Consider the following 20,078-nt stretch of genomic DNA (forward strand, 5'->3'; position numbering starts at 1 on the left):
CTGAGGTGGTCCAGCCTGCAGACCTGTGGTCTCCAAGTATAAGGTCAAGAATGGACAGATGCCACCTCCTCCAATGCAGCTTCACTGGTAGTTGTAACACACTAAAAAGGGACAGAAGATTGAGTCCACTTTGGTGCACTGATGTGAGAGTGTTGCATTTGGTTCAGTCAAAGATCTCTGTAGTCCAGCTCCCTGTCTACAAGACTGGCCAGTAAAAGATACGCAAGAAATTCAAGAACAGGACGCATGTAATGGGATCCTTCTCCTGATACACACTCCCCATTCCTGCACACCAGTGGTTAGCCTTTTTCAGAATTAGAAAACAATTTCTAGCAACCAGTGTTGGCTCCATCCTACAGAAACTGCTCTAGTACATTTTTGAACCCACAGATATTGTGGTCCCTATAGAGTCCTCTGGAAATGAATTTCATAATTTAATCACATGGCATGTGATTACATACTTCCTTTTGTTCACTTTAAACTTGCTTTCCAAATTTCACAGGCTGCACATGGTTTTTGCATTCTGAGAAATAAAAATAATCACGTCCTCCACATTCTCTCAAATTCTTCGTGATCTCACAAACTTCTACTCTATCGCAACCACCACCTTTGTTCCAGACTGAATACTTTTAGTCTATTTATTCCTCTCATACAGAAGCCAATTCACCTCTGTAATCACCTCTGTCATGCTTCTCAGCACCTTACTTTATTATATACCCTTTCTGAGAGGCAGTGACCAGACCTGCACATGGTATTCACGACATGGGGAAATCGTGGATTTCCGCAGCTGAAGCTCTGGGTTTTGTTCCCCATTCTTTGCCTAATTCCTTCTAACGCCATGTTTGGCTTTCTGACTGCTGTGCTGCAGTTTTCATGGAAACATCCTCAGAACTACTAAAATCTCCTTCCTAGATTGCCGCGGACCTTTTTCCCCCCTCCACAGCACTGCTTTGTGCTTACCAACACTGAATTGCCTTTTTACCATCAATATCATGAGATCCTCCTCCAACTTTTTGCAGTCTGCTCCAAATTTGAGTATCCTAAGTAAATTTTGTGATCAGCTAAGTTAGTTATATCACTGACACCCTCTTTTGCAGATCCTGGGTTGAACAGCACAAGATTCTAGAACAGATCCTTCAAGAATCCTTACTGGTAAAATTACGTTTCTTTTGGGATATGAAATTCTTAAGCCTTCATCTAGAGAGGATGCATTGCTTTAAACTGTGGGTATATTTTTCACCTATCGGCTTTCAATCCCCTATTTTAAAAACTTTCCTGGAACATTTTTTATTTCAAACATCAGAAACCAAGTATTATTGTTAATGTCCACAAATGCCAAAGCATCCATCCTTAAATGGAGGCTCCAACCTGGCAGAAAATAAGCTTACAGCCTATGTCAGTCATACATCAAATAACAAGAAAGGCTGTTAATATAATTATCTTCTTATTGCTATTTTGGGAGGCACAGTAGGTTTTGATGGAGCTTGTAGTAATAGGATCTTTTATGCCATAATTTACGAGCACGTCTGTCTTGAACAATTTTCCACATGGGAAATTAATCACATTCTGCCTAATGGGAGGAAAAATATCCCTTTGCAGTTTGAATTGGATTTGCCATGGTCAATTGGACGTGGGCTTCTTCTTTATCCCTACTCATAATCTGAGGTGTAGTGTTGCCGTCCAAAATTCACTGTGTTAGACTCCAAAGATGGAGATATTTCACTGACGGGTGATACTTTTATACAATGCCCACAATGAAATAAGTCAAATATACCAGCACGGCACAGTCACAAAATTGGATTGTGGCATATGTCAGGTATTGGAGATAATTACTCCAGAAAGCACCTTCCAGTAAATTTCAACTGCAGCTTCTGTATAGTCCAGTAACTTTGGTATTACTTCTGTGAAAAAGAAATACTCAGGCCAGATTTAGGAAGCAGGCAACACATATGTCCCCATCAGTGGACCTACACAGATCACCTGGAGCCAGGCCAGGATGAAACGGTTGATCTGGCTTTGCTCAGCACTGCACTTGGCAACGCAGCTCAAGCCACCATTTCGTGGACTCACATTCTGATTTGAAGGTGTGAAACAAGTTCCTGGGTTGCACAACTACCTAGAACATTCACGGTCCTCCCTCTGACGTGTACCTGTATCTCAGTGGTACAACAGGAATGAATTTATCTAAGGCAAGGGCTTGCATACTTGAAATCACAACATAAGCAGCTCCACTTGGTACAGGAGTACAAGACCTCTCATCAGAGCCACTGCCCATCCAGAGATGCACCACTGGGCATGAGGTCCTCGGAGATGTGACTGGATGCTGAAGGTCACTAAACACTGGGGACATGCTGCAGTTCTGAATGACACAGGACAAGGTATCAATGACAGCTCAAGGACTCACAGGTCTCATTCAGGTGTACAACACAGACGTTTATTCCTGCAGGCAAACTCCTGCAAGAGACCACAAGGAATTGAATTGAAGGTTCCCCATGTGCCAGGCTAATGACTCATCTGGAGGCTGGCTGTTCTTTCTGTCTCCACAGGCACTCAAAAATGAACCATCCAGAAATTGGGGCTGGCCTTACCTAAGGTTTTTACTGAGATAAATTGCCAAATTTCAGTTCAGGTTCAGATTTTAATCCCTTCCTCTCTCGCCACCAAATACCCAATATGCAGAATGAAATGTCCTGGTGCCGATTCATCTCCACTGCATATCTCAGAGACACACTTCTGCTTGAAAAATCCCAATTTTGTTTTTGGTTCCAGTGGAAAAGGGGAAAGAAAGAGAGACTCAGAAAGGGTGAGGGAAAACAAACCAGAAAACTAACACTTCAGCTGGCACCTGAGATAAAGAAGGTGTTTCCAGGTAGCGGGAAAGGAAGCCAAAAAGATCCGCGTCTCTGGGATCCCTTGACTTTGCCATTAAGAAGCAGAACACAAAGTTACCCAATGTTTCTTTAAGGCTGAAAGACTAAAGGAAAACAGGATGGCTTAAAGTAAGAAGGAGTAATCGTATGACTGGAAACTATGAGTGCCCCTAGCCAAGCACCCAAAGGAACTGAGTAATGTTCATTAGTCAGTGACTTTATTGGTACTTGGGACTTTCGACTGCTGAGCAAGATTTAGACCAAAAAGATATTTTGGGGCATGCTACTCTATTTATGTTTGGACGGAATTCAGCCTCACCCCGCATAATATTTTTCCATGCTGGTTTGAGCAGAACGAGCCCTCACTTTTTCCCTGGGCAGGCTACGAGTGGGTCCTTTCTCGGGATCAGCACAGTGAAAATGTCACTTTGCAACCAGCAGTGTGAGGGCAGAGGGAGAAGGCTGAAGAGGAGCAGTCCTTCTGCAAGAAACCTGAAGATATTTTCCAAAATATTTATTCCGAGAGTAGAAACCCACCGTCCCAGACACTGTACAAACACAAGACAGTCCCTGAGATTAATTTGCTCACAATCAAAATGCTCAGTTCCACTGTGGCTTTTGAACAAGTTAACACATAGCAGACAGGTGCTGAGCACCTGAATTAACACTGGGCACTTGTGCAAAACAAACCCCAGGTCATGCCTCAAAACTATCCAATTGCAAGAAATACGCAACATTAAAGGCTTCCTGTTCAGCAGCTTGGTGATGCTGCACTTGCCACAGCAATGTTGGGTAAGATTCAACCACTGGCAAGGTCCTGTGTATGAAGGGATTGGGATGGAGAGAGAAGGGAAGCAGGACCATTGGAGCGTAGAAGAGAAATTCCTCAGGCACCCAACAGCCCACACCATGCAGCAGAGCCTTCCTGGACAACACCCCTTTGATTTGTAAGTGGTACCAGTATAAATCTTGTCACCACAACACCAGTCCCTTGGTTGAGTGTGCTCTTTGAAGTGTATGCATATAAATATTCCATTCAGAGGGTCTCATGTCACAGACCAATCATTGTAGCAGTTACAAGAAATACTTTTTATTTCCCCCTTGTTCTCTTCTCTCTTCTCCCTTTTCTCTCTTCTGCCTTCTCCCTTCCCTTCCCTTCCCTTCCCCTCCCTTCCATTCCCATCCCATCCCATAAGGAAAAAGTCCAATCTTCCAAATCCATTTGCAACAAAGAAAAGTTTAGGTCTGATTCACCACTGTGTTTCCCCCTTTCACCTGGTCTAAGTCCATGGTTTCAGTTTTTAGCACACACTCAAGTAATGACCAGTTCCAATGACTTTGCTCTCCGAGGTGAACCTGACATGATGAGGAAGGGACACAGTGAGAAGAAGACAAGACCAACAAGGGGCAAAGGACTATGTGCAGTGAGCCTGATCACTTGTTAAAGACCTTATCCAGACCGCAGGGGAATTAAAATGACTTCTTCCATTCATTCGCTGATACTGTGTCAAGCCTTAGCTTACACACACACACACATCTTGAGCATTTCTAAGTATGCACTTTCCAGTCTTCTTATTTTCCCTTCTCTGAAAGGAGAGCCATCTGAATCCCAAGCAGATCCTTAAATCACTCTGAGTCAATACACAAATCTTGTTTCAAGTACCTTCTTTTTCATGTTACTTACCCAGAAAAAGTACCAGATGAGTCTTTTTCACAGGTGTTTCTTTTGGTTGTGGGGTGGGTTTTTTTAATATTTTTCTTTGGATTACACTTTTTTCCACATTGTTTATTTTAACTTGCATTTTATTAATTTTGTTCATGTGCCAAAAGGGCAAGACAGGTGCATTTCAGATATTGTATTGGAGTTTAATTAAGTAACTATTAGTTGAAAAAGAGGGCACTGAAATGACCTTTTTGAAATTATTCACAAAACAAAGACCCTAACATTTTTCTGATATTTTTGAAGGCATACAGAACATTTCATTTTTAATGACAAGCAGATCAGTCCCCCACAGTCAACTCTTCAGACAGCTCAGCTGCCTGGGAATGATTCAGGAGGGTCACTTCTGAGTCAGCTCAACAAGTCAGGTTGCTTTAGATCATCTTATAACCCCCAGGAAATGTGCATCAGTAACAAACCACAGAATAAACCCAGACCCCCCCCGAGGAACTCCAGCCATCACAAATGGTGAAAAGAAAAATTCTTTCTCGGCCCTTTCTAGGCACTGCAATAGGGAAACGCTGCAGAAAGGGAAGCACACATTTCCAAATGAAAAAGCCGTTAATGAGAGCAGAGTCTGGCCCTGGAACTAGCATGATCAGAACCAAACTGAGCAACATCGAGGCGATGTCTCATTGCTATAAGTGAGAACCCAGCCCAGCTACGCCACAAGATTAGAAACATATGCAGCATCAGTGAGCCTCTGGGGGACAGCAAACCGTTTCAGGATATAGATGACAGAAGAAAAAGAGGAGCGTGTGGGGGACAGTCCCTTCATCGTGTGCTGGCATTGATATGGACCCAAAGGACTTCAGAAAGGGACACAAACACCCGTGCTGGCTACTCTGCAGCACCACAAGGACCTACATGTGGCTCATGGGGCTGAGGAAGCCAAGAGAAGCCCCATCCTTGTGCCAGAAACAAGTAATGTGCAAGAAGGACAGAAGCGAGACAGCAGTTAACAAGACTGAAGAGGACTATCCCCTCTCCCCAAGGACCCACGGGTAAATACAGGTTTTCCTGCAAGCATACTGATGCTCTTGACACTCAGGGTAATAGCTTTCCTTCCATTGTATTAAAATAGCTAACCAATTTGAAACAGAAGTCAAATTTCCAAACACACACACAAACACACACCAGGAACACACTGACACTTTAGAAAACAGGAGCTGGGGTCAGATGACACTTGGGCTCTTCTGAAAATTTCCTGCTGGAGCCTTTCACGCTGTAAAACTACCCTGAAATAATTCAAACACTCCAGGCGGAAAAGCCAGCTGCTTCCCTAGGTCAGCCTGAGACCTGCTCTTGAGATCCTTCACTTGCTCACCCAAAAACAATCATTCTTGGGAAGGAGGCTTTTACTGCCTTCCCCAAGATCCAGAAAAAGCCCAATTTGTGATCCCCATATGCCAACAGGAGGTTCCTACACCCTGTCTGCACCAGCCTCTGTTTGCATGAGGCTGTGTTTTATGAGCCCGAGAGCATTGCTTTGAAGGACAAAATGGGAGTGAGAGCCTGTAAATCGCCTGGGAAGAGCAGTACTTCGCTCTCCCTGATGCTCTCAGCCCTACACCCACGCTCTTTCAGTGTGGTACCAACGTCAAGAGAAACTGTGCCTTGGGCAGCCTAATCTGAACCAGACACTTGTGGGAAACAGCCAGGCACTGCCAGGAGAAGACTGGGCTCCCACCACCTCCCTTCCTCACGCCATACTGCAAAAGCCACACATCACCCCATGTCGCCCCAACCAACACCCTCCTGTCCTCCGAGGATGCAGTGGTGAACCGTCCGCTCTTAGTTACGCTATTGCATATGGCCAGCAGTCAAGAAACAGTTTTTCCTTTGCAAAGAAATCACTTCACCATAATGTAGTAATTTTACTCCCCGGTAATTAAAAAGCTTAAGCTCCAACTCACACTTCCAAACATTTGCTCAGAAGGGAGGAAAACTAACAAAAACATTCATAGCCATCACCAGAACCACCCCTGTGAAAGGCCTAATTCCCTATATTGCTTTAATTAAAAGTGGATGAATAGCAGTCTCCCAGCCTAGAAACCTTTAAGAGAAATAAAGTCAATCTATAGGCTTATGAAAATAGGAGGAGGGAAACAAACACAAAAATCCTGCCAGTTAGGGCTTACCAGAGGATTATAACATCTGGACTCTCAAGGGGAAGTGAACCAGGGAATGGACAGTATGGAGAGGACACAACCACCTCTCAGAGAGACCATCGTGCACAGGGAGCTGGCGATGGGTGAAGAGGAGCAGAAAGCCACACAGAGACGCAACACCCTTGCCTGCACGTTTTTGTCTTCACGGCTTCCTGGAGGAACACTCCTATCTGGTGACACCACAGAACAAAGGATGTGGTTTAATTGCAAAGAAAAAAGAAGGGGGGGGGGGGGGGCCTGGGAGAAAAAATCCTAACAGATGATGAGTATAGCTGACCTCCAGTGAAACAGAGAACAACTTGGTGAGGAATAATCTAATCCATAAGAGCAAAGTATTTATCATCGCTGTTACAGCAAGAGACCACCCTGCTCCAGAGGACATCTGCAAACAGATGTGAACATGGAGGCTTTAAGCACGGCAATAAAGGCACCAGTTGGGCATGAGTAAATACAGGAGGACTTTAATGCTGCAGTATTTGTCTGCTACACAACGTTTTATGGATTTATTCTTTTAATGCCACGGGGAGATATGGCAATTCTAGTTTGTTTCTCTTTTTCCCCAATAAAAGTACTGCAGAGAGTTTGGGGGTATATTTGAACCCTCTATACCCCACCTGAGTGCTCAGATCCTCTGCTTCCTATTTCTAAAGCACCTCCGGCAGTGTGGAAAACTAGGGACAAGTCTTGGGAAGAATTAATGACTAAACATGGGCTTAACTAATGATTTCCAAGATAGCACCCTATGGTTGGGGGATAGAAATAAATTGAAACCGAGCCCCCTGCCAGCCCCCCTCACCCGTTCCCACGTGCCCAGGGTAAGCCCACACATGGTGGCGGGTGCGAGATGTCATCTCCGGGGCTTCACAAGAGCAGTATCAACACAGGCCCAGCATGCCTGCACAGAATGAACCAAACTCAACTGTTTTTCCACTTGGGCCAGAGAAAATTAAAACCTTGTGAAAGTCACTTTGTCTTAGAAAGAAAGCAAATTTACTTTGCTTAGCTTTATTACATCTTAGCCTTCTTATCAGTTTGATTTCATTCTTAAGTCATTTTAAACCCTAGTGTCATATAATCTGGCAGCTACAGTGATGGGCTTTATACAGAAAAACATAGGGAAAGGGTTTTCAAAAGCACTCAGACCCACTGTGACTGCTCCTGCTGAAGTCAACAGTAAATCCAATGATACCACCGGGAGCAGAGGTCAAGGCTGAGTAGGCTTGACGCTACAGAAACTTACGGGTGGGATTTTCAATCTCTTCAAAACCGATTACTAATAACAAAGTATATTAAAAATAAAGAGCTAAGTTGTGACCCTGAAAATATTTACATATGTGCCTAGCTCACAGCTTGTAAGTAATTATGGGGGGCCTGATTTCTCTCACTTTCTCTAATGTAAGCCAGGAATAAGGGCCCAGATGCGTGTGGAAAACCTTGGCTCACAGGGAGGGTCAACTACAGCGATTTTGGTGGAATTACTCATGCTCTGCAGAGCTTTCGAGCACAGGCATGCACACAGCAAGGCTCCTTAGAAACACCAGCATCTTCCTAAACCCACAGCCACATTGACATATAAATACACCAAATGGGAGATGGGATTTTTCTGGCTGCGATGGTGCTGGATATCTGCAGAAACAGCATTACAGTCCACTCACTTCTAATAGACCATAATAAAATTTGGATCAGAAAATGAGGGCTAGTTAAGGAAAAATGGGGGCAGGTTTGGGGGGGGGGAAGTTTTATTATTTGTGTGGATCTGACACTGTGACATGAATTAACCTAACTTCAAAGGATGAAACATCATTATTACAAAGCATTGCGTTGACTATAACTATTTCCAGGCTATTATGCAAACCCAACTGAAATAATATTATGGGTACAGGATTATTCTAGTTCCCTATTAATCCCAAGAGGAAGAGGGATGTGACTTATTTTCTCATCCTGACAAATCATCTCAAGATGCTGCTGAATCAGAGGTGCTTGCAGCTTAAGAGGAAGTAAGTAAAAATGTTCAGCTTTTATTACTAAGTTTGAGGATTGATTAACAAGAATGTAAAACTAAACCTCATTTAATCCCCTCATTGTTCATGATATAAACCCTTAGATTGTGTAGTTACTCTGGAATGGAGAAAGAAAAGAACTAGAAAAGGTCACCTCCCCAGCTATTAATTTCCAGGCAGCTTCAGTCCCAGGTTCCGGCACAATACAGCAGTCTTCACTGCAAACGTTTCGGGGAAAATGCTTTACTTGCATAAAGGCTGCAACTGTTCCCACTGCAGTGAAGCCATAAAACTATTGCAATTGAACCAAAACTTGATAACAGCTTAATGGCATAAAGCAATATTTGGACTAAATTGAATCTGATCATATCACTCTAAAGTTCTTTTCCAAGTTAAAGGGCTTTTATTTATAGTCTGTACTTACACCCAAGAGACTTCGACATATTTTAACTAACCTGCCTTCCTTGTCTTCTTAACCTTGGTCCCTTTCCAAGAAAAAACATGTCACCTGACCACGGATGGGGTTTGATTTCCAGCAGCAGAATTAACCCACAACACAAATCCCTTGTGTTTATTCACTGAGTGACGGTGCATGTCCTGGGGAGTGAGCTTAGCCAATATTTCCTTGATGAAAGGGGTGGAGGGGAACAGGCTGGAGGTACCTCTGTTACCACATCAACCACTTGCATGCAACAAATCTCTGAATCCCACCTATTCTAATTCTTCTGGTTTCATGGACACCACCAGGAGAGCAGAATATGCTGAGACCCACCAGGGGATCAGTGTCACTATTACTGGGACTCACTGAATCTCCTTACATACAGGTCACCCCATGTTGACACAACTGTTGCAGACTGCCATACTGCAGAAACATGGCTTAGTCAGTACAAACCTGGCTACAAGCAAAGACTGACTGGACCTCAGGCAAAGCACACCGCAGCCTTCCTTCCACCCGCTGCGTACACACTGGAGGGAATTTGGAGCCGCCCTGGCAGTCAGATACTGTGTCAAATGTACACAGCATCTGCATGGCACTGCACCAGCCACCCCAGCTGAGGAGGGCTAATGAAAGGACAACTGAGCAGCATTTATAGACCAGAGCGCGTCAATTCACCCTCTCTTTGACAGGGCTGGAAAAAATAACATTTTTGTCTAGGGTGAGGAAAAGAAATCGAAAACTAGGATTATATCAGGTTGAACAATGTCATGCTCAAAAGAAAATCTTTTCCCCATCTCTGAGGGTCTTTTTCAATCAGGTCTAGCAAGCACCTTCTCTGCACACAACACGGCTCATGTCCACGCCAGACCTGGCTGGCTGTGGGCATGTGATGTGCTGGTGGCATCACACAAGATGCCGCAGTCCCCAGATCCCGGACCCCTCATCTGCCTGCAGCAGCGCTACCCTGAAAGCTTCGTGCCTTCATTTCCCCAACCCCCTTCCCAAGGCCGCTCTCTGGGAAGGAGCAGGTATATACCTAACTAGCTTGGCTACCTCACTAGCTTGGCTTTGCTAGAGCAAGCCCAAGGACCAGGAAGAGAGGCCCTGGCAGGTGGTTCAAGCAAGCTCTCGGTGGTCCAGCAGCACATCCCTGGCTGTCGGACACAGCAGGGAGCAGGGGGGTCAAGCAGGGCAGTAGCACGCTCCAGCAGAGCGGCTTTTGCTTGGCGGACAGCATGCCCCTTCCAGCTGCGGGCAACCCACTGGTGGCCCTCCCGTCCCCTGTCACCACGTACCGGAGCCAGCAGCAAGCAACCCCTTCTTCTCCCAACCCCTGGGAGAAGCGGGTGGCTGGGACATTGTGCAAAAGTAAATATTTACGTAGCCGGGGCCTTCCTTCCCCTGCCCTGTATTTTCTCCCTCTTCTTAAAATGTCACAGATCAGCTGTTTTCATAATTGTGCAGGAAATGAGTTCCCTGCTGGCTGGCAGCTTAACACCCGCATGTGCTGGGTCTACTGTGGCTGCACTGCTCATCTCTGCCGGCTCCTGCATCCATCTGGGATCTTCAGAAGATGGATTTGGCCAGAGGGGAGACAGGACAGTCAGGAACGTAGGCACAGAGCTGCATGACTACGGTAGTCTCTCTTGTAGCTGCAGCTTAGGGGAACCCCTATCCTCTGGTCCACAGGTCAGATCAGGATCCCGGGAGACCCGACACTCTGTTTATGCCACTTCAGAGCAAACATCCAAACCAGACTAACACAGCTTCCTGCCTGCACGCAGCGGTGAGCGCACTCAGGAAATTCAGGCGTATTTCAAGCTTGCGACTTTTTCTTTGTTCTTCGGACAAAGCCTCGTTCACTGGAGATGTTACTAAAAGGATTATTATCTATAGGAGACTTCTCTTCCCAAGAGGAAATCTGCTAAACACACAATTCTGCATTTGCTGTGTTTTGTAGGAGCCAGGATTAAGATAGGAATATTTTCCCTTCTGCTCTCCGCATCTAATGATTTAAATAGACCAGTGCTGACGACACTGCCTAATGGGAATAGGCACAAATGCCTTTACCCTGTACTCCGGTCTGATGGTTTTACTGCTTGCCTGAGAGGGTACCAAGTTATCCTCCATTTGGTGGAAAGAGTTGGAAGAAGAGTTGGAAGAATTTGGTGGGAATCACATCTAACGGTGCACTCAGTGAAAAAGTGAAGTCTGCCCACCAGCCCAAACACCTCCAATAAAACCCCATCAAAGGCCAAACCAGACTGCAAATGTTTTGCTTATTCCGGGTCAGCCCTGTGCTGTTCAGAGCCCTGAATATAAGAAGGAACCTGCAAGTCTGAACTTGCCAATGCTTAGGATGTAAAAGCAGAAGGAATGTAATTTTCTGCTCTTTATTTAGAGGTGGCAAAACCCTGATAGAAAATTACATGGTGAAAGTGCTTAACTTCAGACCCAAGGAAATTTGAGAGCAAACATTAATTACCTCCATCCTGAGTACAAGCCTGGGGCCTGTATTAGCACCTCTCTGAATGGGAGAAGCTCAAGAGGATTGAATTTCCCACTTCTAGGACTTAGTTTCTTTTCCTCATCTACCTACCCTTGGTTTCCTCTTTCTAATTCCCATGTTATTTCCTTCTCTCCACCCCAGCTCTCCCATTAAACAGGACTACAACTCTAAGAAAAAAATCACAGAGGGGCAGACACTGCCATAGTGGAAATAGATTTAGTTTGGCAAATCCCTGCCCACAGTCTCCCCTCACTGTGCTCCTGTGTATAAAGATCCCCTTATGAGTAAGGACAACTGTGTTCACAAGAGCCTGAAAATAGCTGCATTGTGGAGCAGGGAGGTCTGCAAACACACCACACTTAAGAACATCAGCACCCAAAAAGCTTAATAGATAGAGAAAATAAAGTAGGAGAAATTACTTGCGATCAAGCAGCAAATTCCCAGGTTCATTATTTCCAATCCACAGGGGAAAAAAAAATAAAAATCACAACCTATTTTAAGCATGTGAGTATATAAATAAATCAGCTGGCCCAGCCAAAAGGCAAAGTGGGCTGAAAACAGATTCAAACAGAAGTCTAGACTATTACTTAGTTGTGAATCTCAGCTGAGCTCTGCTCTCCTCTATTGCCCAGGCAGCTTAAGTCTGAATACAACAGAGACAACATCAGGCAAAGAACTAACATCCAGAGGGAATATCTAGAGCCTGTGGGGCTGCAAAACCATCCGAGTCCCTGGCAAGCTTGACTCCAGTGTTAAAAAGCACTTTCATTATATGGGCCATTTGTTGATGGATTGTGGGAAAAACTCAGATTTCAACCCAGAAAGGAAGACAAGCAAACCCTTATATAAAGCCACCCTCTCACCACCCTGTGGGTTGAATGCAGAATGCTCTCAGACTTGCTACATACCACCCACTTTAGATTACAGACTTGCAGAGTTATTTTTAAAAAGTAATTATAGTAGTAGAGGGCACACTCATCTGGAACAGCTGCCTGAGGAAACGACGAGCCTGATGCAGCTCAAACTGCTTTTCAAGTCTATAATCGTGTTTATTTATTGCCTTTAAAAACAAGAATCAAGATCCAACTAATTTCTGAGTAAAAATGTCGATGTATTTCCCCAAGGAGTCCAAGCAGCTATACTGCACTGAAAACCCGTGCTGGCCTTTTTGGTCTAGCATCCAGCACTGAAAAAAAAATAAATAATCCCCATTAGCTCTGGCTTCAAGCAAACGCAAACCAAAACCCCTTTCCATTCTTTGTTTTCCCTTGAAACCGTGGCTTGATTATTACAAAACTCTCATCAGGAGACTCAAATGGTCTAATGAGAGGCAGATCATGTTCTGCATACGCTGATTTCTGCCCAGAGGTGGTTTCTGGTTGAGCAAAATATCAGCTCTTAACCTGTTTGAGAGGAGCAGGTACAAGCCCCAGAAGAATATTCTGTAGGTTTTTCCTATTCCAGCCCCTCGTTTCAGCTGCCAGCCAGCCGATTTTGGATCTGTAAACTGAGAAAGGACTCGGACGAGACTGAAAGAGAGGGAAGAGGACCAGGTACTTGGGAGGATGCCAGCATTGTTATTTTTTTCCCCTTTTTCTTCCCTTTGTAATTAAATCAGGCCTTTGGCTCATGCCGTATTAATGCTTGAAGACCTCCAGAAGGCCTGACGATGCCTGTGAAACAGGCTCAGCATGCAAAGCCAGAAGCCCCCCACGCTCCATTACGTGGGGCTCATTACAGCCCCTTCCTCGGCGGGCAGCTCTGAAAGACGGCGGTCGCTGGTGGCTGCCTTTTCCGCAGCTTCTTCAATAGGAAGCAGCCTAAGGGCATCCTATGACCTCACACTTCACGACTTCGTCTTTCAACCAGAAAAGACTTAAACCCTAAAAATATCTCCACAGAGCACATAGAAAATAATACGCCTGCCTGCCCCCCCCTCGAAATCATCAATCCTCCCACCGCCCGGCCGAGGAACAGCCGCTTCCTCCCGGCAGCCCCTGCTTTCCCTTCAAGCCCGGAGCCGACAGGAAATCCATTCTCCTCCTGTGAGAGACAGGAGATGAATTTTCCGCAATAGGTCTCCTAGCAAGGCAGAAAATAGAAAGAAACAATAGAAACTGCTTTCTCAAACAATAGGAGCTGCTGAAGAGCAGCTCACCAGAAGCTCGGCATCACCCAAATCTTAAATAAGCTGGAGTGGAAGCAAGCCAAGGACCTGTTAGTTGTCTTGCTAACACACTACCCTGGCCCAAATATAAGTTCATTTTAAACCTGGAGGCACTCTCCCCTTTCAAAGAACAGGCAGGAAAACTGAAAATATGTATATTAAAAGGAAATTACAATGCATTATGGAGTGGCCCCCAAAAAGCTCTCCAGAGCTGTTCAAGCACTCATCATCCCATGCCGCAGTGTCATGGGTCACCTCCCCACTCCCCGGCAGCTCCTCCACGGTGAGGACAGGGGACTGTGATGCTGATTTATTGCAGGTGGGTGGAACGGGATGGGGGGGAAAAGCCCCTCTTTCTCCATCTGAGAAAGTTTGCTACCTCATATTCAGGAAAGCACAGCAGAATATCTTCGTTATTTGTGTTACACAGATAAGACTTGGCAAACGAGACATCTGAGGCTCTTCTCTGTGTGTGTGTGTGTGTGTGTGTGTGTGCGCCTATCATGCCTGCAAGACTACCCCTGCATATTAAAGGAACACTGTTTAGGATAACTTAATTCATATTTTAATTTAAAAAGTAAGATATGACTGGGTCTAAGATAAAGAGAATTTTATCTGATTTTTTTTTTTTTAACCCTTAAGCTACTTTTTGCCTGGCTCTGAACTGCTGCAACACTGTTCATTTCTGTGTAGGTCAGGAATTCAAAATGACTCCAAAGAAAAGTTTAAATCACTTACTAACACCTCGTTGCCCTGGCTCAGAGCGCTGCAGGAGAGGTTAATCAAAAATGGAAAACGAGTCTGAAATTAAACATATTTTTGCACATAAAATCCAGCTAAAAATTTTTAAATGCCTGGCTACCAACCACCTCTCCAAAGGAGAAGATAGCCTACAATAAGAATATCTCTGAGATTTCTAAGGGTCCTCCTCAGCCAGCGTGCTCCTTACAGTCACCGTGCCCCCTGCCTCCCGGGGTGGGCAGAATAAACGTTGAAAATGCCTTGCACGCACTGACCACCGCTGAAATGCAGCACCTTTGACAAAATTACACACGGCCACATCCTAATTTTGCTGATCCTAGTCTCAATTTACACAGGCGGAACATGAATCGCTGGATCCGAGGGTCACCACAGTGCTGGTTGTTAGGATGAGCCCGTCATCTCTGCCCCAGCACAAGAATAACCGCCCAAGATCTCTGAACAAAACGCTGTTGCTCCTCCAGCCCGGAGCAAAACAAAAGGAGCAAAGCTGGAACACACACAACCGAAAGGAAAAAAAGCTGCTCTCGTCACCATGGATGAAATCCTGCTGTTGCAAACCCGCTCGAGCCTTTCTCCTCAGCCTCCTCTTCCCCAAAGACAGCACTGGAAAGGGGAGGGGAAAAAACCCCACCACCCCAACACACCGAACTGAAACTGAAAAGCAGACATATCCACCTGGGATGCAGTTCATCAGCAGATCTCCTTCCCCGCTGCAGCCTGCGAGCGGCAGAAACAGAGGCAAGGAAGGTCCTGGCCGGCGTTGGCGAGAGGTTATTCCCCATCCTCCCGCATTGTGCAAAATGGGGACGCTCCCGCCCGCCGCCAGTGCTCCCCGCCTGCTGGCACCCCTCGCCAGCCCCAGGTATCTGGGCGGTGCTGGGATGGCCTCCCGCGCCCTCTACGACTGCACCTCTCCCTTCCCGCAGCCCTCCTGACTCACCCATGGGACTAGGCTTGGCTGGGGATCACACCCCCAGCTCCTGCTTTGCTGGGGGAACAGCCCCCAGCAAACCTCGGGCCAGGGGAGGAGGAGAGGCTGGGGCTTCTCCGGGGAACCGGGAGCCTTGCCCAGGGATCAAGCAGTTGGGAGAAGCCCTCCCGGCACGGACCAGCTCACCCCACTCCCCACCCACCGTCGCTGGCACTAGCCATGTGCCGCAGCTCAGGAGCAAAAAACAGGGCAAAACCTGCACTACCTGCAGGGATCTTCCTGCCGCCCTATATTTGCCGCCTGTCCTTAAAACGCCTCAGCAGGCGCACCGCGCGTTCCGGCTGCCTCGGGGCCGAGGAAGGAGAAATCCCCAGAGACCCCTTTGAGATGGTGCCATGGCATTTGTCTTCTCAGGGGGAAGGCAGGTCATCAGGGCACAGCGGGGCCGGACTACGGCTGGTGACAATCCACCACACCGGCATCCCTCCCGGTGCCCCAGGATGCAGCCACCAAGCTCCGCTGGCAGCACGTGCCCCGAAAAGGATGGTTTCGTCTTTCCTCACCCTAATCAAGGGAAGAGGAAAATCTGAGTGGGAAAGAAAGGAAGAGAGAAGGTGCCTCTCTGGCAGAGTATTCCCAAGCACTGGAGGCAGGGACTGGAGCCAGGCCGGGGTGTTGCTTCTGCAGCTGCCTGACCAAGCTGGTAGGACAGCCTGCACCAACCACCCGGTCCCCTGGGATAGGACTGGGCTTCCCAGGGGTAAGAAAAATCAGGCAAACAAAGCAGTCTCCTCGAGCGGGATGTCTCCCTCTCCAGGCAGCACAGAAGCTGCAGAGTAGGCATCCTGCGGGGATTTTCTCCTTCCAGCACAGCCTATGCAAAAACCTCCTGTTTTATCAGCAGGGCTCAAAACTGCTTTGAAGTCCAGGCAGGAACCAAGCTGGAATCTGGGTAGAAAGTGCAAGGGGCTGCCATCATCAATGCCCAGCCCTCCATGCCATGGAAAGCCCAAACTTCTCTCCACAGCAGGGATCTGCAGCCCAGTAGCCAGCGTGATGGGATGATTTCATGCTGTGCAGTGCGTTTTCCCCAAGGCTGTGCTTTGGAAGACATGGTGGAGCAAGAAGAGCTGACATCCCTCCAACTCCAGCTTTGTCTCCAGATGGCTCTTCCACATAGTGCCAAGAGAAATGAAAAACAATGCAAGCCCTGGAGTCTTGGGTCAGCCACTGCAAAACTGTTAATCCCAGAGTTGCGTGGCCCTGTCTTTGCCATTTGTTTTTGCCATCGTGCTCTCCAGAAGCTCAGCAGACCAGTCTTCTCCTTCCAGCTGAAGTTCCTTCATTAACTACCTCAAGATCTCTGAAACAGGGAGCCCAAATCCATAATCTCTTCTCTCTGCTGATGCAGATATAGAAGTATCTGACAGGGAGGGAGCAGAGCTTCAGGTCCACTCTCCAAAGATTGCTCTTCAGATACGCGGCAAGAGAGGTGATGGAGAAATCAGTGCACTGCAAATGGGCTCAACCAACAGCCACACTGGTACAGCCAAACAGTGCTTTTCATCTGTGTCTTCTTACTGTGACAAGCCGCCTTTGGTCTAGAAACGTTTTTTTGCAGCAAATTTTATTCTAGTTCTTCCACAGTCTCCCTCCATCCTCCCAGACAAAAAATTTCATACCACCAACTACAAAAATGCTCTCTGGCCACCCCACAAACAGGGTTTCTTATGTGGTTTTCTTCTGCCTCACCTCCCCTGATGCAGACTTTTCCAAGAGTAAAAAGGGAAATCGGAGAGAAGGAAGAGAAAACTCACGGGAAGAAGATAAAATGGGGGAAGAGGAGGGAAAATAACAGTTTTGCCCTCTCGGAACGGTGAAGAAAAAAAAGAAACCACACAGAAAAATTGAAGGCAAGGGAGTGACTCTCAAAAAGTAAAACAAAACTACAAATTTATCTACAGGACACCTTTTACAGGACTACCTAACACTGCTTATTATTTCCTTGCTCCTCTTCATGGCACTGAAAGCTGTAGAGTCCTTGCTTGTGTAAGAGGGAAATAGGGGAAAAATATATATGAAGAAAGAAATTGATAAATATAAAGGTGTCTAGAGGAAAGAAAAACTGGATGTTCCTGCTGTTGAACCCAGTATAGTGTCTCCTTGGAGGGCAAGGCTCTGAACTCTGTTACACTTTCCTTGGTTTTTACAGGTAACAGGGTTCCGGCACAGTCAAATACTAAAGCTTGATTGTCCCAAGAGGGAGCCACCTTGCCCAGTAATTTGCAACCATATAACCACCTCAAACCAGCAGCAGTTGGGTGCAAAGGAGGCTATCATCTGTGCGTAAAGCAAAAATCACAGCCGGCACGTAACACGTTAGCAAAGCAGTAGCCATCTGCACCCAGGTGGGGATGAAACCTGCAGTGAAACACTTTCTAGTACCTAGGGAATTTGCCATCCATGTGGACAGTGGGACAGAGAGAGACGTACAGCTGGGAACTGAACAAGGCTGTGGGACACCTTTTGCTTTCCTCATAAATCAGGATCATGCACCACCACCCCTGCTTTGTGCGGGGTAAGCTGAGACATAGCATGACTATGCCCAAGCAACAGGACCTGGACTGTCCAGCCTCTTGCTCCAGATTCATAGCCGACCAGTGCTCCGGATCCTACTGGGGTAACAGCTGAGCACACATTAGCCATTTCGCTGTGGGAAGGAGATGCAGGAGCTTGCTTTCACCCAGAGAGACCCTCTGCATGCCCTGTCTGCCATCCAGATGATCGTGGATAGACAAGAAGGGTGTCCCAAAGGCCATTCATCTCTTGGTTTAGACCTCTTCTCTTCCCCGTGCCAGAAACAGACCCAGCAGCATGGATCCCCCAACCTCTGCTATGACTGCTAAACAGTCAAGATATAGAAAAGGGAGAGATTGCACTTCTCCTTTGGGACCCACCACAGGCCACCACCAGGGCTGGGTGGCCCTTTGGCCCAACCTGCTGTGGTCATCCTTCCGTTCTTCCTTTCCAGCCCTTCGCTGCAGCAGGAGATTTTTGGGTACCACCACCACCCACTTCTGCCTGTGCAGCAGTGGCTGCACAGGCTACTGCTGCAGCTCCACCATGCTACAAGTGACCTGCCAGCCAGTCCCGTACGCACCCTCTGACATGGCAAAGTGACCTGCAAAGGTGGCTTCTCAATTCCCAGGCTCAGATCATGCCTTTATTTTAGGAGAGCGCCACAGCATTGCTGACAAGCGGGAGTCACGGGCTGGCATATGTCAGCTTTCTAAACCTGACCTGATGGGGGGAAGTTGCCCAAGCCTGCAAGTGGCACAGGCAAACCCTGGACCTCAGAACCCAGCAGGCAGAGGCACTCCAGCTTGGCTGAATCAGGCCCATAATAAGCAAGCAAGATCATAACATCTTCATAAAAGTAGGATTTAAGTACAAACATCTGTCCTGCTGTTTTTTAATTAAGACAGTTTATAGCTAGGTATTCGTTTCAGTAATCCACGGCTCTGGCTGCAGAAATGCCATGCGTATTCTAATTATGGCAGCTAGTTTATTTAACAGGGTTTGACATTTAGCTGAGTCACCTTGTTCCCGGGTAAAGCAACAAGGCCTTTTCAGCAGTTCAACAAGAAAGAGACAGAGATTTGATATCAAAAGTAGAATGTATATCACAGAAATTTTAAATTAAATACAGCTGAGGTCTATATTCTATTCTGGCAGCTTCTCTCTTTGGGACACTAAGTCAACCCAAATGTTTTCCAGATATAACTCCACCCCTTGAGGACACATAGCAGTACCCTCTCCATCGTGCTCTTGGACAGTGGGAAGGGTAGGAAGTGCTGTAACGGGCATATGGGATGTATCTCACCCTCCGCAAATATCACCCATCCATACATCAGGACATCCATCACTAAGAACTGCATACAGGCTGAGCATCAGACACCTGCGTTCAGCCAACATTTTTCTAGGACAAAGTAAAAGAAATGGGCCATTGACGGTCAATACGGGAGGAACAACTGTTACCTGCAGACAGAAATTTTCCTATGGCACCTCACCTACAGCCATTTGCGCCCCTGTACAGTGCTCTTCAAGGATCTCAAAATGCTTTCCAGCAAGAAAGGCAGGCCAGCAGTATCTGTCCTCATCGTACAGAGGTTTCACAAAGTGACTTGTCTGTGAGTTGGTTGGTGGCACAGCTGGAAAGAGAGCCCACACTTGGACTCCTCTCCTCATCCCAGGTTGGAAATGGAGGGCAACACCACCTCCCCTGGCTGCAGATCATTTGGATGCAGCAGAGAGCAAACCCCAGTCCTGGGGCTGCCTTCCAGAAGGTCCGTGGAGGCTGACAGGCTGCCATGCTGCCCTACTGCGGCTCTGATGCTTGCGTCACATATTTGCACTGCTTGTTTCCAAGTCCCTGCTTCCCTGCTAGCCCTGGAGCAGTGCTCACTGCACATCTGGAGCAGCTGCTCTGCCTGCAAACAGCATCGGGGA

General features: G+C 46.7%; 1 protein-coding gene across 3 annotated transcripts in view; it reads right to left on the reverse strand.

Moving 5' to 3' along the window:
* Positions 1–20,078, reverse strand: part of SH3PXD2A (SH3 and PX domains 2A) — a 268,881-nt gene that overhangs the window by 170,728 nt on the left and 78,075 nt on the right. The gene's annotated exons all lie outside the window — the stretch shown is intronic.

Source organism: Accipiter gentilis, chromosome 9 (assembly GCF_929443795.1).
Source record: "Accipiter gentilis chromosome 9, bAccGen1.1, whole genome shotgun sequence".
NCBI lineage: Eukaryota > Metazoa > Chordata > Aves > Accipitriformes > Accipitridae > Astur > Astur gentilis.